The following is a 22,966-nucleotide window of genomic DNA, read 5'->3' as shown; positions in this document are numbered from 1 at the left end:
GTGGGGTGGGGTAGGGTGGGGTGGGGGCCGGGACAGCTGCCAGCTGCTGGAAGGCCACGAGAGCGCGCGCACACACGCACACGCGCACTCACAGGCGCAACCCCGCCCGCCAGTTCGCTGCTCCGGAGTAGCAACCCCCCCGCCACCATCCAAGAGCAAGAACAGATGAGAAAAAACTGTGCTCAAGGGATGTTATCTTTTCTATCAGGGCCTGAGGGAAAGACACATTTCTCAGTGTTCCCCGAGTGACACCTTCCCCTTGAAGAGCCTGCTTGCCAAGGAGCTCAGTGTACTTTACACTCTTGACTCACGCCTCAGGCTGGCTCCCTACCTCTCCCAGGAGTTCAGAGCCTGCGGGTGGGGCAGTGGCCTGGGGGCAAAGTCAACAAAGATCCTGGGTTAGCGGTCCTGGGGTGTCCAGGGATTCCTCAGCCATCCCCGCAGATGGGGTGGCTTCAGGGGAGAGTCGGGCTCCTCTCCCTAAAGGCCAAGTTCATTCACACAACCGTCCCCACCATGGGAAATGGCCTCCAAGAGCCCCCTATTTCCTTCATAGCCTTCCAAGTCCTGTGTGTGGGAGACTGTCCCCATCTCCAGCTCAGATAAAAATGTCTGAGACTGGGAAGCCCTCCTCACTTCTCAGGGCACTCGTGGTCAAAGGACCCTCCTTTCATAACAGATGGAGTTGGGGGTGGGGGAGCGGCAGTGGTTCACATCTGTAATTCCAGCTCTTTGAGAGGCCAAGGTGGATGAATTGCTTGAGCCTGGGAGTTCAAGACCAGCCTGGGCAACATAGCGAGACCTCATCTCTGAAAAGTGGGGTTGAATTTGGTCCTGCCCTCTACTAGCCTTAATGACCAGCTTCTGAAAACTAGAAAGCAGCTGAAGTGACCAGAGCAGCTTCTGAGGGGAGTCCAAATAAGTGCTACAATATCCACCTGGCTTGATGGCTCGGGACACCTGTCCTCTGAACACAGCTGCTATGCCAGGAGGAAGCCCTAACAAGCCCACTTGGAGAGATCGCATGGAGAAACCTACATGGAGAGAAACCAAGGCCTCCCAGCCGACCGCCAGTGTCAGCCACTGACCTGTGAGTGAATGTGCCTTCAGATGATTCGAGCTCCCAGCCCTCAAGACTTCCGACTGAGGAATAGCTGTCCCGCTGTACCCTGTCCGAATTTCCCACCCACACAATCCGTGAGCATAATAAATGGTTGTTTTACAGCACTAAACTCTGGGTAAATTGGTACACAGCTGCAGTAACTACAGTAGCACTCAAGCTTCCAGAATTGAAGCTGATGCTGAAGTTCTCCATCCCCCCACTCCCATCCCATCCTGCCTAGCCCTTGAATCCAAGCTTTTGTTTGTTTGTTTGTTTGTTTGTTTGTTTGTTTTTGCACTTGATGCTCTGAAAATAAGAAAAACCCAATACTCACGATATCTTCTGTTCGTGCTGGGCTAGAATTTGGATCACTTTAGTATTATCTTTGTTTGTTCGGGCTGCTATAACAAAACACCATAAATCACAGAGTTTTATTTTTCACATTTTTGGGGTCTGGAAAACCAAGATCAAGGTGCCGGCAGATTCGGTGTTTAATGGGGGCTCGATTTCTGATCGTGGATGGTGACTTCTCACTGCATCCTCAGATGGGGAAGGGTCAAGGCAGCTCTCCGGGAGTTTCTTTTTTAAGGACACCAATCCCATTCACGAGGGCTGCACCCCTCATGACTTAATCACCCCCCAAAGGCCCCACCTCCTGCCATCACCTTCATGGATAGGATTTCAACAGATAAATTTGGAGAGGACAAATATTCAGACCATAATACTTACTATCTCTTTGGAATTAAAATTTCCATCTCCAACAAAATAAAAAGTAATTGGATTGGGGGATGGCTGGAGGAATACAAAATATACTAATCAGCTAAAAGGAGGAAAGGAGTAGGAGGAGGTTTTCGGGTACCATGTTCAGACACAGGAGGTATCATGGCTGTTTAGATCACTCTCTGGGTCTATGGCCTTCAGTAGCTCGAAGCCGACCGTCACTTGTCTTCACTGGGATTAAAAATCTACCAACCCTGGATGAGCCTCTCAGGCACCAGGAGGTGCTAGCCAAATACCAGGATGGAGCTGGCCCTGCCCTCTGGGGCTTCTACTCTTGCTGAGATAAGGAAGTTCAGTGATAGATCGCCAAAGATCCAGGATGCTGAGAACATAAAATGCTGCACAGAGCTCAGAGAAGAGGACAGTGTGTTCAGCTGGATGATCAGAGGAGGCGGCATTGTCCTTGGTCCCTAAAGCAAGCCGGGCACCATGATTTGAGGCAGCAGCCTGGAGTGACACTCGCCAACACCAGCTCTCAAGCGAAAGAGCTCCCTTTCCTAGTGTTCTTCTGGCTTCTGACAATGGCCAGGGCAGTGACTCAATGTGTCTTTAACAGCTCTCTAACAAAGAGAGAGCTGTACAAAGGGATTTTTGTACAAAAGGATACAAAAGGGATATAGCAGGCCATAGGTTTGTACAAAGGGATAGCAGGCCACAGGCTTGGAGCCTTTGTCAGGCCAAGGAATTGAGCTTACTATGCATGGTAGTGATTGACATAAAATTCCTTTCTAAATTAATATACTTAAGGTAACCTCAATTAAAATATAAAGTAATTCATTGTAAAGCCGGCTTGGAAACTTGGCAAGATCACAAAGCCTCCTGGGTTCCAGGCTAAGCAATGTGCAAAGGAAACATACAGTTTATGTAACTCGGTGGCAAGCTGGTGGTTTCCATCATTGTTTTGCCCTTATGACAATTCAACAAAATTTATACTAACATTAGCCCCATCTCACAGATGAAAAAACTAAGGTTTGAAAGGTCAACGTAACCAGCCTACAACCATGCATCTAGTAAGTGGCAGTCAATCAGGATTCAACTTTAACTCCACATGATTCCAGGGAGAGTTCATAACGCTTAAGCAGCGCTGCCTCTGGAACTCATACCTAGGATTTTAATGGTTCCCATTTTCTTCTATGTATCATTGACAACTCACTGCCTCTCCATCTGTCTAGTTTCCATTCCAAAATCTCTGATGGAAGGTCATGATGACCTCTACAGAAGACACGAATGAATAGGTGTTTTTCTCCGCAGACGTCTGCCAATATTCCTTGATCTGCCTTCACTGCCTCAGCATCCAATGTGCCCCTAGGAGAAGTCATGTATCAGGACACTGCTGGGGCTCGGCCAAGTGCACGGCTTGGTCATTGTGTTTATTTTCCCTCAACTTTTTCCAAGTCAGCAGATGTGCGACTGTTACTTTGAGACCTTACCACTTACATTTTGATTCGAAACCCAACCGTTAAGAATACTGCAATTTATCTCAGATGAGCATCCCCTCCAGTTGTCTCTTTATGTGCTTTATGATTCTTTGAAGATTGTTTTTCCTTTAATTTAAGGGATTTAAGGGGGAGTAACATAATACATTATGTAGTTTTCCATCATGCTGGAATTTCTTCTCCCCACCCACCCGCAGCAGCAAGAACTCTGGACTTACTCAGAAACCAAGTAATTAAGCGCTTTTCCGTGTTGTCCAACTCTTAACTGTGTCTCCCATCATTGGCATGTGGTTCATTCTACAATGCACTGGAGAAAGTGCCAGGTTCCAAATCCCTTGCTTTACAAATGACATACACTGTGTATAATATTCCCAGTGAAATAAAATGATCACAATGCATTCTGAACTTTAGTGCTGTCAATCAAATGTGCTCAAAGCCTAAAAGAAATCAGGTGATCCCAAAAGGAACGAAAATTGTCCAAGAGAGTCCTGAAGTTTTTTCCTGTGTTTTCCGCTGTGGACATTTGCTGTTGTTGCCCTGCCAGCATCCCATCCCTCCAGGTCTGGTAATGGACCACATCTTCCCCTGGGGAACCACCCCTCCCCATCTCTGTCCACATGGTTTCAGGGGATGCTCCAGTTCCAGGCTTGTGACTATGGACTAACTAATCAGACCACCACATCATCTTTGAGATAGGAAGAATAATGGTACCCTCAAAGATGTCCATGTCCTAATCCTCGGAACCTGTGAATATGTCAACTAACACGGCAAAAGGGATTTTGAGGGTGTGATTAAAGACACTGAGATGGGAGATGATCCTGGATTATTGGGGGTGGTGGGCGGTGGGCAATGTAATTTTTTTAAATGTTCTCATAAGAGGGTGGGGGAGGGTCAGAGTCAGAGAAGCTGTGACTATGGAAACAGAAGTTGGAGTGGTACAAGGCTTTGAGCTGAGGAACGCAGGTAGTGTCTAGAAAATGGAAAAGGAAAGGGAATGAATTCTTTCCTTCAGTCTCCAGAAGGCACACAGCCCTTCCAACCTGTTTTTAGACTTCTGAACTCCAGAACTATAAGATAATCGTTGGTATTGTTTTAAACCACTACGTTCATGATGATTTGTTGCAGCAACAATAAGAAATTAATACAACTTTAAATATAGTGATTTGTCCAGAGATAGGCCCATGAGCCAAGCCTGGCTGCTCAGGACCCAGGAAATTCAGTTCTGGGACTTTGAAAAGAGGCTCTTCTGTTTTTCTGGGGAGCTGCTGAGAAAATCAGATGGAAGCTTGCGGGTGCCAGCAGTACTTGTTATCATGAGGTGAAAAGTCTCTCCGGGAATGGTGCCAACACAGAGAAATCAGTAGAAAGTAGAAGCAGGGAATTGAGGCTGAGTCATAAGCCCGGGACCCAACATGGTTCCTTGGACCTTCAAGACATCTCCATCTTTGCTGACGCCAGTTCAAGTTAGGTTTCTTCCGCTTGCAGTCAAAAGCATCCCGATGTGTTTTGTCTCAATTTACTGTGATAGTGGAGTAGGCTGTCAAGAACATGGATGCTGCTAATGGTAATTGTCTCCAGAACCAGCAGCAGAATGGCTATGTTGGTTCATTGGTCAGGGAATGAGAAGAGCTACTGAAATAAATACTTCGTTTTTTTCTAGAAAGTCTAAAATGCCACAGTTCTAGCAGGCAAGACATGAGTGCTCGTTCAAAACCATCTCTGGTGGGAGTAGAAACTATGCAGGGAAGAGAGGAAGAGTGGCTATTTGGACCCCGAAGCAGCACGTTATATAACCATCCAATGCAACACTAACCTGGAGCCTCACATCCATAGACAGACCACTTCTTGATGGAAGGGCACAGAGATTCCATCTCTCAACAGCACCCAGCCCTTAGGGGAAAAGGGTAAAGGAAGTCGATTTGTTTTTGGAACCTCTTGAATTTGGTATTTGTTTTATTTCAGCAATGCCTCTAACTCATACCTTTCCCATCCCTCCTAGCAGCCCTGAACCAGACCGCGTGAATGAACACACACACACACACACACACACACACACAATCTGAACTTATCTCAAACAACATGTGTGTACTTTAACTGGAGCCTTCAATGCCTCAGCCAAAGGTGGGAATTTCAAGCATCTTAGCAGGTAAATGGGAGAGATGCTTTTGAATAAGTTAAGTCAACATGCCACAAACACACCTGTGTGTTTTAATTACCTTGAAGTAGCCTTGACTTTTATCAGAGGAATTTTTCACAAGCTGTATCCCTTTAAAGTTCATATAGTGATGAGTTCCTTTGTCCACCAAATGCAGCCAATCACTGGATGTGGAAAACTTTCCAGCAGCTGCCAAATACCTTGATCTGTTTGCAGAATAAAAATATTCACATAAGCACTCCTTCATTCCCACCTCATTGCGTGGAATCCTGACCAAAGCCACTTTAAGTCTCAGATCAAATGCTGCCCCTTCTAGCAACCTGATTTGCCTGTTTAAAAAAATAATACGTTGAGATCCTCCTGTAACTGCTAAAACATTTAGACTTGCAGGAAAGCATAATGGCCTCATTCATGGGCTTTGAAGTCAAATAGACCTGGATCAAAATACCGACTTCCCCCTTGCTTAGCTGTGTGACCTCGGGCAAGTCACTGCACCTCTTTGAGACTCAGTTTCCTCATCTGTGAACTGAGGATAAGCATTGTAGCACAGATTAAATGACAGTGAAGCATTGAATATAGGACCTGGAGCAAAATAAATAAGCATTGAATAAATGTTACCCACCAGTGGTAGTAGTTGTAGTAATTATGGTTATGTGTAAACTTTTGTCTCTCACCAGATTGGAAGTCCTTTGAGGATAGGTTATCCATTGTCACATAATGTGCATTACAAGCATTCCTCAAACCACAATGATGGTCAGCAAAGCATCCAGTGGCTAGGCAGCTCCGTGGACTGCCTAGACCCCCTGCTGGACTCAATAATTTGTCTGGGGATAGCTGCTGGAGGATCCGGGTTGACCTTGATTGAGACAATGAGAATTACTCACCTCTACTCCCCAAGTCTCTTTTCCTCCAGCAGGCCAGCCAGGTATGTCCTTCTCATGGCAGAAGAAGGGGCTCCAGAGATGAAAGCTTAACACACAGGCCCCTTGCAAGCCTCTCTTGGCTCCATGAACATCCCAAGAGCCAAAGCAAGTCCCATAGCCAAGCTATTGTGACTCAGGAGGGCACACCATGGTAAAGGGTGTAGTCAGAGAGGTGTGAAGCACTGGGTCTATCTGCAATCTACCACAAGCAGGAAACGAAGTCCTACAACAGCCTAAAGTGCTGTTGTGATCCTGAGAAATCCATTTGTAAATGCTGGCTGAGTTGAACATGAATTTGGGCTCCAAACCTAAGTTGTCACTATTAAACATCAAAAGCAGTGGTTAAAAACAGAGGAATTTATACAGTGCAGGTGACTCATTGTTGTTGAGGCTTGTGGGTTTTTCCCCCCACCCCCCCAAAAAAAAACCAGCTAGCTTTTTTTCCTTACATGAAACTATTTAAACTTTTGTCCTCAGTGTTAGAGAAAAAAAAAGATATTGAAGGTCCTGCATTCCTAGTATGCCACCTACTTTTCCTCCTCCCGCACACCTGGGAACAGTTCAAACTTGAAAGAGAAGTAAGGAAATGAATGGTGAGAGGGCAGCGAAAACCAATGGGGCGGAGGAGAAGCCACCGCGGGTGAGGGAAGGCGGAACAGAAATCTAAGCCCGCCTGATTCTGGAACTTTCAAAACCTAGAATAAGGAATGGACTTCACAGAACTTCTCAAGCTAGGGCACAGACGCATTTTCTTCTGAAAGAAATTTCACAATTGTGTTTTTAATGAGCTCAAACCACCTTAGCAGGACACAGTTAAACAAAAGAGTAACGCGATCAAGCCCGGAAGTCATAACTCAAGTTCAGAAATGCAGGGGGGCAGGACTTGACCTGATACCTTCTCAGAGATGTAGGGCTCAGAGAGAACAAAATCTCCTGCTGGAACGTGCTGATGGACTGGGGAGGAAATGGGAATCATTTGACTTTTAAAAAAATAAATAAATAAATAAATAAAAAACCTTAAGATTAAACTCTTAGTTACTGAGATGTCAACTCATATCACTGTGAAAATACATGTAAAAGGGTCCTATGTTTTTCCCTTTATTCATTCAACTACTTATTAAGCACCTACTGGCAGTCAGACACTTTGTCTAAGTACTAAGCTTACACCTGGGAACAAGACAGTGCCTCCGTGAGACGCCTCCAAGAACTAAGACAAAACAAAGAATTCAATAATATGACATTGGGCTTGATGAAAAAGACAGTAATGGAAAGGGCAGAGAAAGACACGCAGTGAGAAGAAAATGGCACCATTCTGAGTGGAGTGAAGAGGAAAGCCGTTTGAGCAGAAACTCAAAGAGGTGAACCCACACTGTCATGCGGAGTGTTCCACACAGGTGGAAATGCATGGTATGAATGGACTTTGTGGGTTCTGGGAGGAGCAATACCATGAGTCTATGAGGGACGCTCTGCTGCACCATCAACTCTCTTTTCAGATTACAGGTCACGGACAGCTTCTTGGGGAAAACTCTGACCTCTCAGGCTAGGTTGAGTCACCCATTGCTGATGCTCCAGGGAAGACCCAGGACTTCTCCTTAGAGCATCCTTCAGCATTTCTGAAGATGCCTCTTTCTCTGATCCTGTTTCTGGGCTGATCTGGAGAGTGTCTGTCACCCCTGCGACATTACTGGAAGCCGCAGGTCACATCTCCCTGTCCACCACTGTGGCCCCGGTGCCTAGACCGGGGCCTGACACCTGGTAGATGCTCCACAGAGGGGCTCACTGCCTGTCCCGCATTCTCTCGGTTCATCCTCACAGCTCTACTGTGCTGCCGTTATCCCCATTTTCCGAATGCAGAAACCGAGACTCAGAAGGGGAGGTGGCTTGCCAGAGCCACACAGGTAGGCAAGGAGTGGGGAGAGTGGTGGGAATCAAAGCCCAAACAGCATGCCTCACCCTCTGGACAGGTGTTTAAACAGGCATGAGCATGCCACCCGGTCAGGGCCAGTGACACATCAGCAACGTTGGTTGGAGCTTCCAGGGAAGAAACGCCATCTGCCCTACTGGAGAGTCTCAGGTTGAAGGCGAAGCCATGGAAGACGGACCAGAGCCTGGAGGGAATCAGGCCTGCAGTGACATTGTCGGAGGCACTGCATCATGCCTCACCTGAACTAGACATGCATCCGGCACCCCAATCCCTATGCTCTAAGTCCATTTCCATCTCTCTTTCACTTGGAACAATAATACTTTCTAATTGATACAAAATGTTAGTGTTGGTCACTGTCATCACCACTGGGGTTGTCATTTTTTATGGAAATTAAATATAAAGTAGGTTAAAATACAGATGTACTGTATATATGTTACCAGAGCTGGTTAGACATCCAGTGTTCTAGACAGGTTACCCTTGGTTTCCTCTTCTGCCCTAGTTCTCCAGTCTTCTCCATATGTAGCTTCGCTACCCTGCTAGACCAGCTGTCTCCACTCCCTGCTGTGGCCATCAGGACCCAAGTCAGCCCAGAAGGAATGAGATGCCTAGTGAGGCTTATAATAGGAAAATTCTAAGCCCACATCTGCCTTTTCCCTCAATACCATGACTAAGTGATTAATCCATACCAGTCGCTAAAGTCAGGCATTTGATGGCAGTTAAGCCCTCAAGAGATGAGCCCATGAATCAGGAGCAACTCAGAACAGAGTGCTTGGTGCCTGGGGACATGCAGAAGTATGACATACTCTTTGCACATTAAAAGCCTGTGGTTTACCAGAGAGAGAAAGGAAAAGGCAGGGAATTGTCAGAGAACAATGCAAGACAGATACAATCAGAGGCTAGATGATGTCTCCCAGCCATGTCAGGACAGTGGCCACATGGTGGGTCCTCAGAAGAGGCAGGCGGGGCCTCTTTTCCACAGCCTCCCCCAGGCTGGGTCCTGCCACTACCATCACCCTTTCCACCACCATGAGGTCTGGTACACCTGGGTATTCCCCCCACCATTATTCACTTAATATTTTTCTTTTACTCGATAACGTTTTTTTCATCAAGAGTTTTGCTTTAGAAAGAGACAACATCAGTTACTCAAACAGAAACCATGTGCTCTAAATAGAAAGTATAATAATTATAAAATTAAGTAAAAACCAGGCATGGTGGCTCATGCTTATAATCTTAGCACTTTGGAAGGCTGAGGTGGGAGGATAGCTTGAGGTCAGGAGTTGGAGACCAACCTTAGCAACATGGCAAAACCCCATTTTTATAAAAAAATTTTAAAAATTAGCCAGGTGTGGTGGGGCGCACCCATAGTCCCAGCTACATGGGAGGCTGAGGTGGGAGGATCACTTAAGCCCAGGAAATTGAGGCTGCAGTAAGCCGTGACTGTGCCACTCCAGCCTGAGCAACAGAGTGAGAACCTGTCTCACAAAAATAAAAATACTTATAATGAAAGCACAGAACACCATCATTAACATTCTAACAAGATATGACTGTGGGCTGTGCAGTTCCTGGCTGGCCTTCTCTTTCTGTGTTGGGGAGGTGTTACAAATATGCTGTCATCAAAGGGAGGCTGTCCTGGGGCAATTGGGATTGGAACAGAAGGAGGCAACAGTCTTATCATTATGCGATTTAGTATCAGTGTCATGTCCATGCACATTATAACATTATCTCAGGCTTCACTCTTGAGCTTGCCTGCAGGTAGCTGGCGGCAAGGGCCTGTGCATCACAGCTTGGGTTCAGATGCCACTCTAAGTACTCACTGTGAGCATATTGCTTAGTTTCCTCCTTGGAAAAATAATCACCATAATGATACTAGCTAGCTCGCTAAGATCCTGATCGGGAGGACCTTAAGTGAGATACATGTGTATGATGATATGCACATCCTAATAACTCCACAAATATAAGCCGTTATTATTTCTGTTACAATGACAACGATGATAAAAATATTTGGAGACCTGCCTGACTGTTTGAGTGGCTGGTTCTGTTCCATGTTTATGCATCCAGCAAACACTTGAGTGCCTCCTTGGTATCAGGCTCAATGCTGACAGACCTTGCCCCTACCCTCTAGGAGTTTGTATTTTAGCAAGGAGGCAACATTTGTCTGGCCAAAGTAAAAAGACAAATGTGACAGTGGCTGGAAGGACAAGTCCAAGGTGTTAGAACAGGGCAATGCAACCTTGGTCCCTGAGGAAGTGTGCCAGCGCTGAGATGTGAAGAAGAGAACAGGTAAGAGGGAACGTCCTGTTACACAGGAGGGCAGGTCTGGGCAGCCAGTGGGAGAGCAGCTCCCAGCACCTGGCTGGCTGGTGGGGCTGCTTCTGAGGCAGGACCCAGCTTCAGGCCTGAGGATTTCCAGCCAGTGTCCATCCACTCTGGCAAAAGCCAGGCAGGTCTCACCAGGCCCTGGCTGATCACAGCTGACGGTGTGGCCCATGTTCCAAAGGGCTGCCTGAGTGCTGCCTGGCTGCTGCCCCAGTGAAGTGGTGACATGCTGCCACCACCCCTCTGTTCCCATCGCCCAACAAAGCTTCCTTCTCCCAGCAAGAGCTCCTTGCTCTCTACAGAGCAACAAAAGCTGTCAGGCACTACTAGAGGTTGACTCTAAACCAACCCTGGTTTGCAAAAAAATCACTCCTTTTGCGAAATAGAGGAATTATTTATAAAGTGAAAAACTTTGTATCACGTCTGCTGCAAGGAGACTGAGAGACAGTCTGGAGGCAGCTCTGGCAACAGTCCGTCTCTCAGCCAAGAATTCTACTTTGGCTCTTGAAGGACATCTTAGGAGCAGCTTTCCACTGCAGTGATTCCTGAGTGTGACGCAAACACAGGCAGGATGCAGTTTACCTTCCACATGGTTAGATAGAAAACACGGGAGGTGGGTTTCTGCAAATTTGTAGATGAACCATAATCCATTATTGTGTTTAAAAGCCATAATTTCTTGAGTCTCCACTCTGTTCCAAGCACCACACTAAGCTCTTCCATATCTGATCTCATTTTATCTTCATGTCGACCATTGGATAGGCTCTCTTACAATCCCTTTTCACCATCTGAGGAACTGGGGTCTGGACAAATTCAGTACCTGGACTTGGGTCATAAAGCTACTTAAATGGGGGTATGAGGGCCAGAACTGAGGTCTATCTGATGCCAATTCCAGGCATTTCATTGCTGTCTTGCACTCCCTCCTCTATGGTAGCATGTCCTTGCCCTGGCACATCCCCCTGATGACAGGGGAGCCCCTCGATTTCAAGGTACATGCCATCAACACCCTCATGTCCTCAGCATCTTGCAGTACCTGGCAGGTATTGGCTCCCAACTGAAGCTCATTGAATGAGTTTGCTGAACTGAGCAAACATCTGCAAACACGTGAACAAGGAGCGGTTGGTGTCAAGATGTGCTCTAATAGATGGGGTTTCTTTCAAACAGAAGTGAACCCAGCCCCTTCTCTAGAGGAGACAGCAGGAATCCCCTGCCTTGGGGATCTGTGTGCCTGTCTCCACCTGAAACCAACTTAACATGGCACCACCTTGGGAGCAGAGGCTGGGAGCAGGTGGGATCAAAGGACCCTACGACAATGCTTCCTCATGTTACCAGGCTTTCTCCAGCCACCCCTCCCCTCCATAGCCTCTGGGTCTTTGTTCAGAAGCAAGGCACACCACCTGTAGGGCAGCTACAAGCCTGTGGAGCTACTGGGGGCAGCTGAAATGCCTCTGGCTTTTGTAGAGGCCTGAGGGCTCCCCAACCTCCTGGCTAGACTGGGGATTACCCAGGAGATCGAAGGTCAATCGGTCATAACTTCACATAACTTACAAGCATGCACACATGCTTTGTAAATAGCTGTGCTATTTGCAGGTTTGGTCCTGTTGACTCATTCACTCATTTACGTGTGGGTTCCACACAGGGGCCTGGCAATGGCCCACCCAACATGGAGTTACACAGACCTGGAGAGAATAGCCCTTGATACCATGACTTTGTGAAGCTGACAAAGATGATCCGGACCCTGAGGGAGCCTGCCCCTAGAGAGGAGGAAAGAAGGAAGAACAGGACTGAGGCCAGGATTAGGGGAGGGGCAAATAACACCTGCAGGACCTCAGGACCCTACAGTCAAGAGTCCAGGGCAGTGGTGGGTAACAGGGGCACAGGAAAGCCAGGGACCAAGCAAGATGGGACCCTGGGTTCCTAGAAAAAAAAGTCCACAGCCAGAAGAGGAAAGAATAGAGCCCAGTGATGGAGCAGAGGCCCAACTAGCACCCAGGGGCCCCCAGGGTGGTGGTGGGGCGACAGTGTGAGCTCTGTCCCAGTCTTGCTGATGGTTTGCAGCCCATTTCTTCCTCTGTACACAAAGTTAAAGGAAGATGCACTCTGCAAAGAAGGAGGTCTTCCCTGCTTTCATTCCATCAGCAAATTTACTAAAGACCATCTGTGAGCCAGGTACTGTTTTTGGCACCAGGGAACAAGATCCCAGCCCTTGAGATGCTTATAGTTCGGTTGGGGAAGAGAGGCAATAACAGGTAAATAACATAGTAGAACAAAACTACAGACTCTGAAAGTTTCCATAAAGGGACTGGACAGGGTAACGAAGGGAGGCCGTTTACAATGGGTGGTCTGCGAAGGCCTCAAAGGTGGTTGAGGTTTGAGCAGGTCCCAAGGATGGGAGGGAGCCAGGCATTTACATCCTCGAGGAAAAGGTATTCCAGGCAAAGGAGACGGCAAGTGCAAAGCCCCAGGCAGGGCTGGAATCAAGCTTGATGTTTGACAACCCTTTCTAGGCTGACGGGGAGTGTGTTAGCATGGCTGCTATAACATACTGTCACAAAATTGCTGCATTCAAACAGAAATGTATTATCTCACAGTTAATATGAAATCAGGGTGTCGGCAGGGCTGCACTTGCTCTAGAGACTCCAGGGGAGAAGCCTTCCTGGCCTCTTTCAGGTTCTAGTGGTTCCAGGTTGAGGGCGGCATAACCCCAATCTCTGCCCCGATCCTCATGTGGCCCGCTCCTCCCCATCCTTTCTCTTTCTCTTTTCTTTTAAGAACATTTGTCATTGGATTTATGTCCCACTACTATCCAGAATGATCTCATTGCTTAGTTTAACTACATCCACAAAGATCCTTTCTTTTGAATAAGGTCACACTCACAGATTCCAGGTGGAACCTGTGAATATCTTGTGGGAGACCACACTTCAGTCCACTAGAGTCTGCTCTTTGGCTCCCCAAAATGCACGCTTGTCCCACGTGCAAAACAGCCCATCCCCACCAGCTCAACCCATTACAGCATCAACTCTATGTCCAAATCTCATCTAAATATCATCAGGTCAAAAGTGCCAAATCTCTTCATCTAAATCAGCATGAGTGAGACATTGGGTACAATCCATCCTCAGACAAAATTCCTCTTCATCTGTGCCTCTGTGAACCTAGAAAACAAGCTTCCTGCTTCCAAAATACTGTGATAGGACAGGCAAAATACAATGATAGAACAGAGTAGACATTTCCAATCCAAAAGGGAGAAATTGTACTAAGTAAAGGAGTCACTTACTCCAACCAAATTAGAGATGCAGCAGGACAAATTTCAAGAAGTTGCAAGGACTTGGAACAGCACTCTGTGGTTTTTCGCACCCTTGTCTAGGTCAGGTTCTGCCTCTTTGGTTCTTAGCTCCATCCTCTAGACCCAGGCCCCACCCACTGTGACTCTCAGCTCTGCCCTCTGGACCCTCTAGCTGTATATAGAGAATGGGCTGTATTGATCGAGGATAAAAGCCAGGAAACCAGATGGGATGCTTGTGTAGGCCAATAGGCGATGGCTTAACCTGGGGTTACAGTGATAGGGAATAAAGCATTGTGGTCAGCTAAGATTCAGAAAATATTCTGGGTGCAGAACCAACTGGATTTTGCAACAAATTGAAGTTTGGAGGCAGGAGAACAGTGATGAAAAGGAATCAAAATGCCTTCGAGGATTTTGGTGGGCAACTTGGTAAGAGGGAAAGATGTGGAAGTGCTTTGAAATGTAAGAAGTTCTGTGTGAGTGAAGGGAATCTTTCATACCCCATAGTCCTGGCAGCTAGAGAGGAGACAGACCCTACATGCAAGATAAGGTCGTATCTCAAAAGCCTTTCCTTTAGTGCTCAAATAGTTTCTCCCTTTTATTCCAACCTTCATCTCTACTTCAAACTCAAAGCACATTTCCCATAGAAGAGTTCTGGGGATAAAAAGAGGAAAAGAGTTATTCTTGGAGGCCTTCCCCATAACACAGCATGCTGAGAGGGCCTCCCTCCAGCTGCTGGGCCCTCTGCCCCATACCACCTTCATTCTTTAGACACACTTTTCTTGACTGGGCCACCCCAACCCACTACCACCAGCCCAGCAAATGGACTCTGGGCATCGGTTACATAACTCACTCATTTTCACTGAGGTAGGAGATGGGACTCGACTGTGGATGTGGGACTTGGACACCAGACCAAATTGAGAACTAACTAAAACAGGGACAGGGTAGAAGCTGTTTTCCATAAGACATGCCCAGCAATGTCCCATGTCAGTTTACCATTGCCTTGGCAACACCTGAAAGTTATCGCCCTTTCAGTGATAGCAGCCCAATGATCTAGAAGTTGCCACCCATTCCTAGAAATTTCTACATAATCTACCCCTTAATCTGCATGTAATTAAAAGTGAGTGTAACTATGACTACAGAACTCTGAGCTGCTGCTCTAAGCTCACGGCCTATGGGGGAGCCCTGCTCTGCAATGTGCGGTCCCTCTGCTGTTGCTGTGCATGGCCCCTTCAATCAAAGCTGCTGTTGAACACCGCTGGCTCACCCTTAAAGTCCTTCCTAGACTAAGCCAAGAACCCTCCAGGGCTAAGCCCCAATTTGGGGGCTCTCCTGTCCTGCAGGATCGCCAGGCCTACATCTCAATACCACAGTCATTTTCAGTTTGAAATCACCCCGGCCTCTGTTGATATTGCTGCTCTCAACTGGTCGAAGACAAAAGGAATTGACAAACAAAAACCCTTTGGGAGGGCTGGGCGCAGTGGCTCATACCTATAATCCCAGCACTTTGGGAGGTTGAGGCAGGTGGATCACCTGAGGTCAAGAGTTCAAGACCAGCCTGACCAACATGGAGAAACCCCGTCTCTACTAAAAATACAAAAATTAGCCGTGCGTGGTGGCACACGCCTGTAATCCCAGGTACTTGGGAGGCTGAGGCAGGAGAATCTCTTGAACCCGGGAGGCAGAGGCTGTGGTGAGCCAAGATCATGCCATTGCACTCCAGCCTGGGCAACAAGAGTGAAACTCTGCCTCAAAACAAAACAAAACCCTTTGGGAAAACAGATTAACATGGAAGAGTACACACAATATACACCCTCCACACTTTGAGGAGTCTAGGGTGGCTTTGAGCTGCCTGTCATGCATGCAGATTTCCACATTTTAACTCTTGGTTTAATTTTTTCCAAATGTTCTTTATTGTGGAATATCTGAAAGTATAAGTAGTCTTTAGGGGCTTCCTACAGCTGACTCTTAATAAGATAAATTGAAATAATGCTGATCACTTCCTAGGTGCCCGGCATTGGCGCACAGTATCTATAATACACAGCAGCAAGCAAGATCATAGTATCCCTCGTTTACAGATGAGGAAACTCTGGCTCAGAAGGGCTCAGTGGCTTCACTAGTTCTTACAAGGGAGAGGGAGGGTCTAGAGATTTGGACTCAGCAGTTGTCAGCAAATGGATTGCATTTAAATCTTCAGGATAAACTTAGCCTGGAAATCAATGTGGATGGAGAAGAGATCTGAGGCTGAGACCTGAGGTGATCCAAAATTTAGATCCAGAAAGAGAAAGGAGATCCAGAAAAGGGGACTGAAAAGGAGAATCCACCTGTGATTCAATCCCTCTGGGCCACGCTCCCCCAATGAGTGTAGCAGTCTCCAGTGGCTACTCCATATTCTCAACAGCTATTTATCCACAGGCTTATCTGTTTGCTCAAAACACTTATTAAGAAGTGAGCAATGGGCCAGCCACTGCCAAGATGCTCACTGGCTAGAGAAGGAGGCTGGTAGAGCAAAATCATTAGAATACTCATAATCATCCTACAACGTGCTCAGGGTGGGTAAGCTTCACACGGGGATCAATGCAAACCCACTTGCCAGGTCATTTATGCCAATATAGCCTGCCTGACTACATTGATCAGATTAGCCCCAGTAAATAAATAAAGCCACTAGGCAATGGCAACACACAAACTAGTGAAAACAATCTAGACACCATTCTCAAGAAGTTTGTAATCTGTTGGAACAGTGAGATAGGCACAGAGAACATGGATAACATAAAAATATGGCAAATTCAAAGAAAGAATGCACGAATACCGTAAAAGTTCCTGATGGCATGCCCAAGAATAAACCATCAAATGTATGTGACAATGACTTTCAACAAGGATGCCAACCCATTCAACAGAGGAAAAGACAATCTTTTCAACAAATGGTCTTGGAAAAACAGGATATCCACATGCAGAAGAATAAAATTGGACCCTTAGCTAACACCACATACAAAAATTAGCTCAAAATTGATCAAAGACCTAAATGTAGGAGCTACAATTCTGAAACTCTTAGGAGACAACATATGGGGAAAGCTTTTTCCATGCTAAATCCATGACAAAGATTTTAGCAATGATTTATTGACACCAAAGGTACAGGCAACAAAAGAAAAAAATAGGCAAATTGGACTTCATCAAAAATAAAAACTTGTGCATCAAAGGACCCATCAACAGAGTAATAAGGCAGCCCACAGAATGGAAGAAAGTATTTGCAAATTGCTTATCTCTTAAGGGATTAATATCCAGAATATGTAAAAATTCAAAACGCAACAACAAAAAAGCAAACTCAATTAAAATATGGCAAAGGATTTGAATAGACTTTTCTCCAAAGAATATGTACTAATGGCCAATAAGCACAGGACAAGACGCTCAACATCACTCCTCATTAGGGAAAAACAGATCAAAACCACAATGAGATACCACTTCACACTCATTAGGATGGCTATTATCAAAATAAAACAGAAAGTAAACCAGTTTTGGTGAGGATATGGAGAAATCGGAACACTTGAGCACCACTGGTGAAAATGCAAATGGTACCGCTGCTGTGAAAAACAGTATGGCAGCTCCTCAGAAGACTAAAAATAGAATAATGACAGCCGGGCATGGTGGCTCCTGCCTGTAATCCCAGCACTTTGGGAGGCCGAGACGGGTGGATCACAAGGTCAGGAGTTCGAGAACAGTCTGGCCAACATAGTGAAACCCCGTCCTTACTAAAAATATAAAAAATTAGCTGGGTGTGGTGGTGCATCCCTGTAATCTCAGCTACTCGGGAGGCTGGCTTCCCACCTGGCTTCCACAATTTAAAAAATACTTTTCTTTAAAAAAAAGCGTAGGGGGGAAGCTTCCTGTCTTCCCTAAGAAAAGTTACCAAGGGCAACATAGCTGAGCAAGTTGATTTTTCAGAGCCCTTTAGTTCAAAGCCAGAAAGGCATCCAGGGAAATCCTGAGTCTTTGAAAAAGTCATTAAGGCAAAGCATTTCTTCCTTCTCTTTGCTCCCCTACAGAGCATAACTGTCTCCAGTGACCCTGCTCAAAATCTTTCTCCCACCAGCTCTTGAAAGGGGAAGTGCGGCCAAGCATGTGACCCTGGATAGGGCCTCCTGACATTCGATCTTTGCTCATTTTGCCACTTGATGCCCAGGACAGAGTGAGGCACTTGGAATGTGACCAGTAGATGCTGTGTGAGTCATGTGCTGGGATCAGCTGCATCTTTTCTGAAGGCAGTCTTAGGGAGAATGGAGGCAGGAGTTTAAAAAGTCATAAACGTTTCAAGCACAAGAGACGCTCCAAATCTCTTAGAAAAAATTGTCAGAAAAGAAAGAAATAAAGGTCATGTGATTATGAAATGGGAGGGCACAAACCCCAATGTGGCATTCATTTTGCATTTAAGTCCTGTATCAGATTGCCAGCATCCTCTCTGCGCAAATGGGAAGCAGAGGTGCTGCAGTGGGGCTATGACCCCAAGGATCAAACTATGCCATTTTGTTACAGACTACACTCTTTCTTTCTCTGGGAGGAACATTGCAAACTTGGGTTGTGTTGGTTCAATAGATGCACAGAGGCTGATGTCCTGGGTGGAATGGTCTCTGCACAAAAGTAAGAGGATACTACCATTCCATTTCACACCTGCAGCAGAAGAAAAAACATCTGTGCCAACTTCTGACTGACAGTCCTCTGGCAGGTCCTCTCCTTTCCTTTGGGGTCACCTGAATTATAATGTTTAAACTTATCTTGTCTTTGGACAGAACCAACCTCTTTTTGACCAGTTCTTTTCTCTTGAGGGGGTCCTAACCTTAATTAACCAATAGGTATATGCATGAGGGTTTCCATTCCAGCTTGGGTTGTGTTTGGAAGAAACACGTTATTTAATGACTTTTTGGAAAATATTTCAAGTTAAGGGATTCTTTCGATATTCAGATACATTAAATAGTAAACTGTTCCAGGGAGCTGTGAGCAACAGGAAACAAAATTATTGACTATTTACACGTTTGGGTTTAACTTAAATATTTATGGTGTATCAGCCCCTTAGATTTCCTTGAAACATCTGTTTTCTAATGTATGTTTCCATGGGTTCACCTAGGCAGGACCTCAGACCAACCACTGATTTGATCAAATCAGTCTAAAAACATGGCATATTGAGCAATTGATCTTGCTGGGGATTTTGTTGTTGTTGTTTTCCTGCATTGGCTAATTAATTTAAAATCAATCTTTGTATGTGGCACGAGGGATAGATGATCACCTCCTCTTGTTGCCTGGCATTTCCTCTTGATACAACCCTCCTTCCCTTATCCCCAAAGTTTATGTGTTCAGGGTAGGAAGGAGGGAGGAGAGATGATTGGAAACTTACCTCAACAGATTAAAAAAATTCTGGACAAAGCAGGATTAATAAAATTTCAGGCAAAACAGAACGAGTGCAGTCAGTTATGCGATTTTTAGATTTGTTTTTTTGCCATAGGTACATTTCCCCAATGGAGTCGAGAACACTGACACTTCTGGCAAACAGAAAAGCCTTGTGGGAAAGACTGGGTAAGGATAGAGTTGCTTTTTACCTCTGGTGAAGTTATGTAAATTGGGTGCCTTTGTTCTGTCTCACAATAGAGTTATGAATAAGATTTCATGGTTAGCAGTAGCCTTAGACACTTGGGGAAGCAAGGCATGGGCCGCATGAGAAAATAATTACATAACCCAAAAAGGAGGCCAGAGGTTCTCTAAGTAAGCTTGGAGAAACAATAATTCTGAAATAAGCTGAGACCAATTCTGTGGCATAATGAACGTTCAAAGCTGTGTAAGAGGAGATGGTTGTGTCATTAAGAAACTATGTCCAACGTCAAAAGCCAATTAAAAAACGAAGGTGATGAAGGTCTGGTCCCCTCTGGCTAATGTGTCTGGAAGCTACAACCTTACAAGGCCGTTTCTGAGATTTTCACACCTGCAAAGCAAAGGGAAAAAAGCATGCATTCTAGTGACAAAATCCAATTAATTACAGGATCTGTTATAAACAGCCAGCTGCATAACTTTGGCAGAAAGCAAATTTGTCATCTCGAGAGGATTTTTCTGTTCTAAATAAATAAGTGCGATTAGGGTGATGAGCAAACTTCTACCTACTTCAACCTCCTTCATTATGAAGAGAGAGAAGGACAGAGACAGGGTGCAAATTTGAGCAAGATGGGAAGCACTCAAGAAGAAATGAAATAACTCCAAACACAAAAGCGGGTGAATGGTGACTGGTAGCTTTAGATGAATGAAACCCATTTATCTCCCAGAAGCCCCTGGAATGCCCATGGCTGGGCTCCACTTCAGTATTTGAGGATGGCAAATCTCTTCTAAATCATAAGTAGCTCGGGGAGCAAAATCTTGACTTTCATTTCATTTCATCTTATTTTATGTTTTGGTTTTCTCATCCAATCCAATCTTTTTTTTATAGAAGGTGGTCAATAAATTCTTCAAAATTAGATATTGTAGATTTATGTACATCAGTGGTACTCCGCTGGGGGTGATTTGACCCCCAGGAAACACTGACCAATGTCTGCATACATTTTTGATGGTCACAACCAATATGGAGGGAGTGTTGCTGCCTGCTGCAATCTAAACGGTAGAGCCCAGGGATGCTGCTTACCATCTCAATACACAGGACAGCCCCTATAAAGAAGGATCTGGCCCTGATGTCAATGTGCCAAGGTTGGAAAACGCTTGTCCAGTGGACTGTGCATTTTAGAGCATTCAGCAAGTCAGACAACAAACCCTCCCGAGCAACCCTTTGTACGCTAAGCACTGTGTATACTACTCAGAGGAGACTGTGGCTTACAAAGGGCAAAACCCAACTCATAAGCTCAGACAGAATAGGGAATCCACTGGCCCTAGTAACTAATACGCATGGCAGGAACCTTTCATGAGTTAAGTATACCCGGTTCCACACATGGATTCTGTTCAGATGCACCAACATATCTACAAATGAAAGCTGTGGTTTGCACTTTTTCATGTGTGTTATCCTGTTGAGGCCATCTGCCTTCTCCAAGCAGAACTTGTGTTTCTCATCAATGAAAGAGGAGGAAAAAAGAGAGTAGAGCCCTCTGATTTTCTATTGTCTTGTAGATTTGTTCTAGGACTGGTTATTCCTCTGGGGTTTGAACTTTTCTATGGAAAATAGTGGCTAACATAAATGCAATTTATAAACAGCATAAATGTAAAACTTCTGAAGCTTGAGCACATGTACTGTGCAATATGGTGCCACTTGGAGATGTTGCATACAGCTCTGCTGGGCAGCACAGTGCTGAGAGGCTGTTTGGTAAGCTTTGGAGCATCTATAAGTCCTAAGAGATCGGGCAAAGCACAGTACTAAGTTAGCATCTTCCTCTTTTCCTCAAAAGTAAAAAAAAAAAAAAAAAAAAAAAAAATTGGTTTTCCCTAGTCTCCATGGTTCACCTATAGCCCTAAATGTGCTGTGGGCTCTTTATTGATCAGAAGGGTTTGACTAAATATGTTCCAATAATTAAAAAGAGCAAAGGGCAATGTGCACACACACACATCACTGCTTCTTCCTCAGCCACAAAAACCATTTGAGTTCAACCAGACATTCATTGGAGCAAAAAAGAACCCAAGAAAACAAGTATCAGGAACTTTTTAGATGCCTTCTCTGAAACCATAAAGTTTGCAGTATTGAAGCAAATTGCTGAGCTGTTTCCTAAGAGATTTCAGTGGAAAATCATAAAGAAGTGATGCATTGGAGTTGTGAGGAGTCTCGCTGACCATGTGTTTGGCTTGGTTGGAGGCTTGTCCTTTAAAAAGCGCCTATTTCTTGTAAAAGATGAAGGAAGTTTTTCCTTGTTCTGCACAGCCAGCCACTCAGTGGCCGCGGGACTTCCATGGCCATGCAGTGGGCCTTTGGAGCCTTACAACATTCTGACACTGTGAGCTTCTTGAGGATTGGGGCTTTGGCTTTGCACCCACGTGAACCCAAAGTTCTTGGACATCAACTTAGATAGAATAGAACTTTCTGAGAAAAGCCAGTCAAATGTCACTGTCTTCATTGTCCATACAAGAAAACCAAAAATTGGCGTTTGGAGGGATCGTGCCACATTACATAGGAAGGTCATAAAAGATCCACAGCGGATGTCTGGGCCACATTGTTCTCCTGAGACTCTACTCCCTTCTTGTGGTTCACTTTCCCCGCCACAAGCTGAGCCATCACTCTGGAAGACTCTGTCCCTTTGTTTACTGGGCTTTTCATCTCCAGCCAGAAATTGCCACGGTTCTTTGCTTTCTGGTTTTCTACACACCCCAGTTGCCAGCAGCTATAGCCGTAACTCCAAGCAGAAAGTGACTGCTAGAAAGCAGCTGAACAAAGCAAAGTCGATAAGGTCACTGGATGGGAGATAAAGGATACGTCGACACCTCAGGCCGAAGGGTCCTTGAGGACAGGACTCAGGTCTGATTCTTCTTTGTCTGAAACCAACACATTACCTGACAAAGTCGAAATCCTCAATAGCCACTTACTCAATTAACCCACTTGTCTAACCATGGGTTTGCTATGTGCCCTAAGCACCTTACATGGGTGATGTCACTGAATTCTCAATATAGTCCTATATGATCAAGGCCAACATTACCATTGACAGTCTGGACCTCTGATAGGCTAATGAGAAGCATGCTTCCCCTCTGACATCTTCCTCCCCAAAATCAATAAGCTCAATCTAAAATGAGGAACGCATCTGACAAAAACCCAAATTGAGGGACATTCCACAAGACACCTGACTATACCTTTTAAAACTGTCAATGTCAGCCGGTCGCAGTGGCTCACACCTGTAATCCCAGCACTTTGGGAGGCCGAGGCAGGTAGATCATTTGAGGTCAGGAGTTCGAGACCAGCCTGGCCAACATGAAGAAACCCTGTCTCTACTGAAAATACAAAAATTAGCCATTCGTGGTGGCAGGTGTCTGTAATCCCAGTTACTCGGGAGGCTGAGCCAGGAGAATAGCTTGAGCTCGAGAGGCGGAAGTTGCAGTGAGCTGAGGTCACACCA

This window comes from Macaca fascicularis, chromosome 10 (genome assembly GCF_037993035.2).
Source record: "Macaca fascicularis isolate 582-1 chromosome 10, T2T-MFA8v1.1".
Taxonomy (NCBI): domain Eukaryota; kingdom Metazoa; phylum Chordata; class Mammalia; order Primates; family Cercopithecidae; genus Macaca; species Macaca fascicularis.
Note: the sequence above shows the minus strand (reverse complement) of the source record.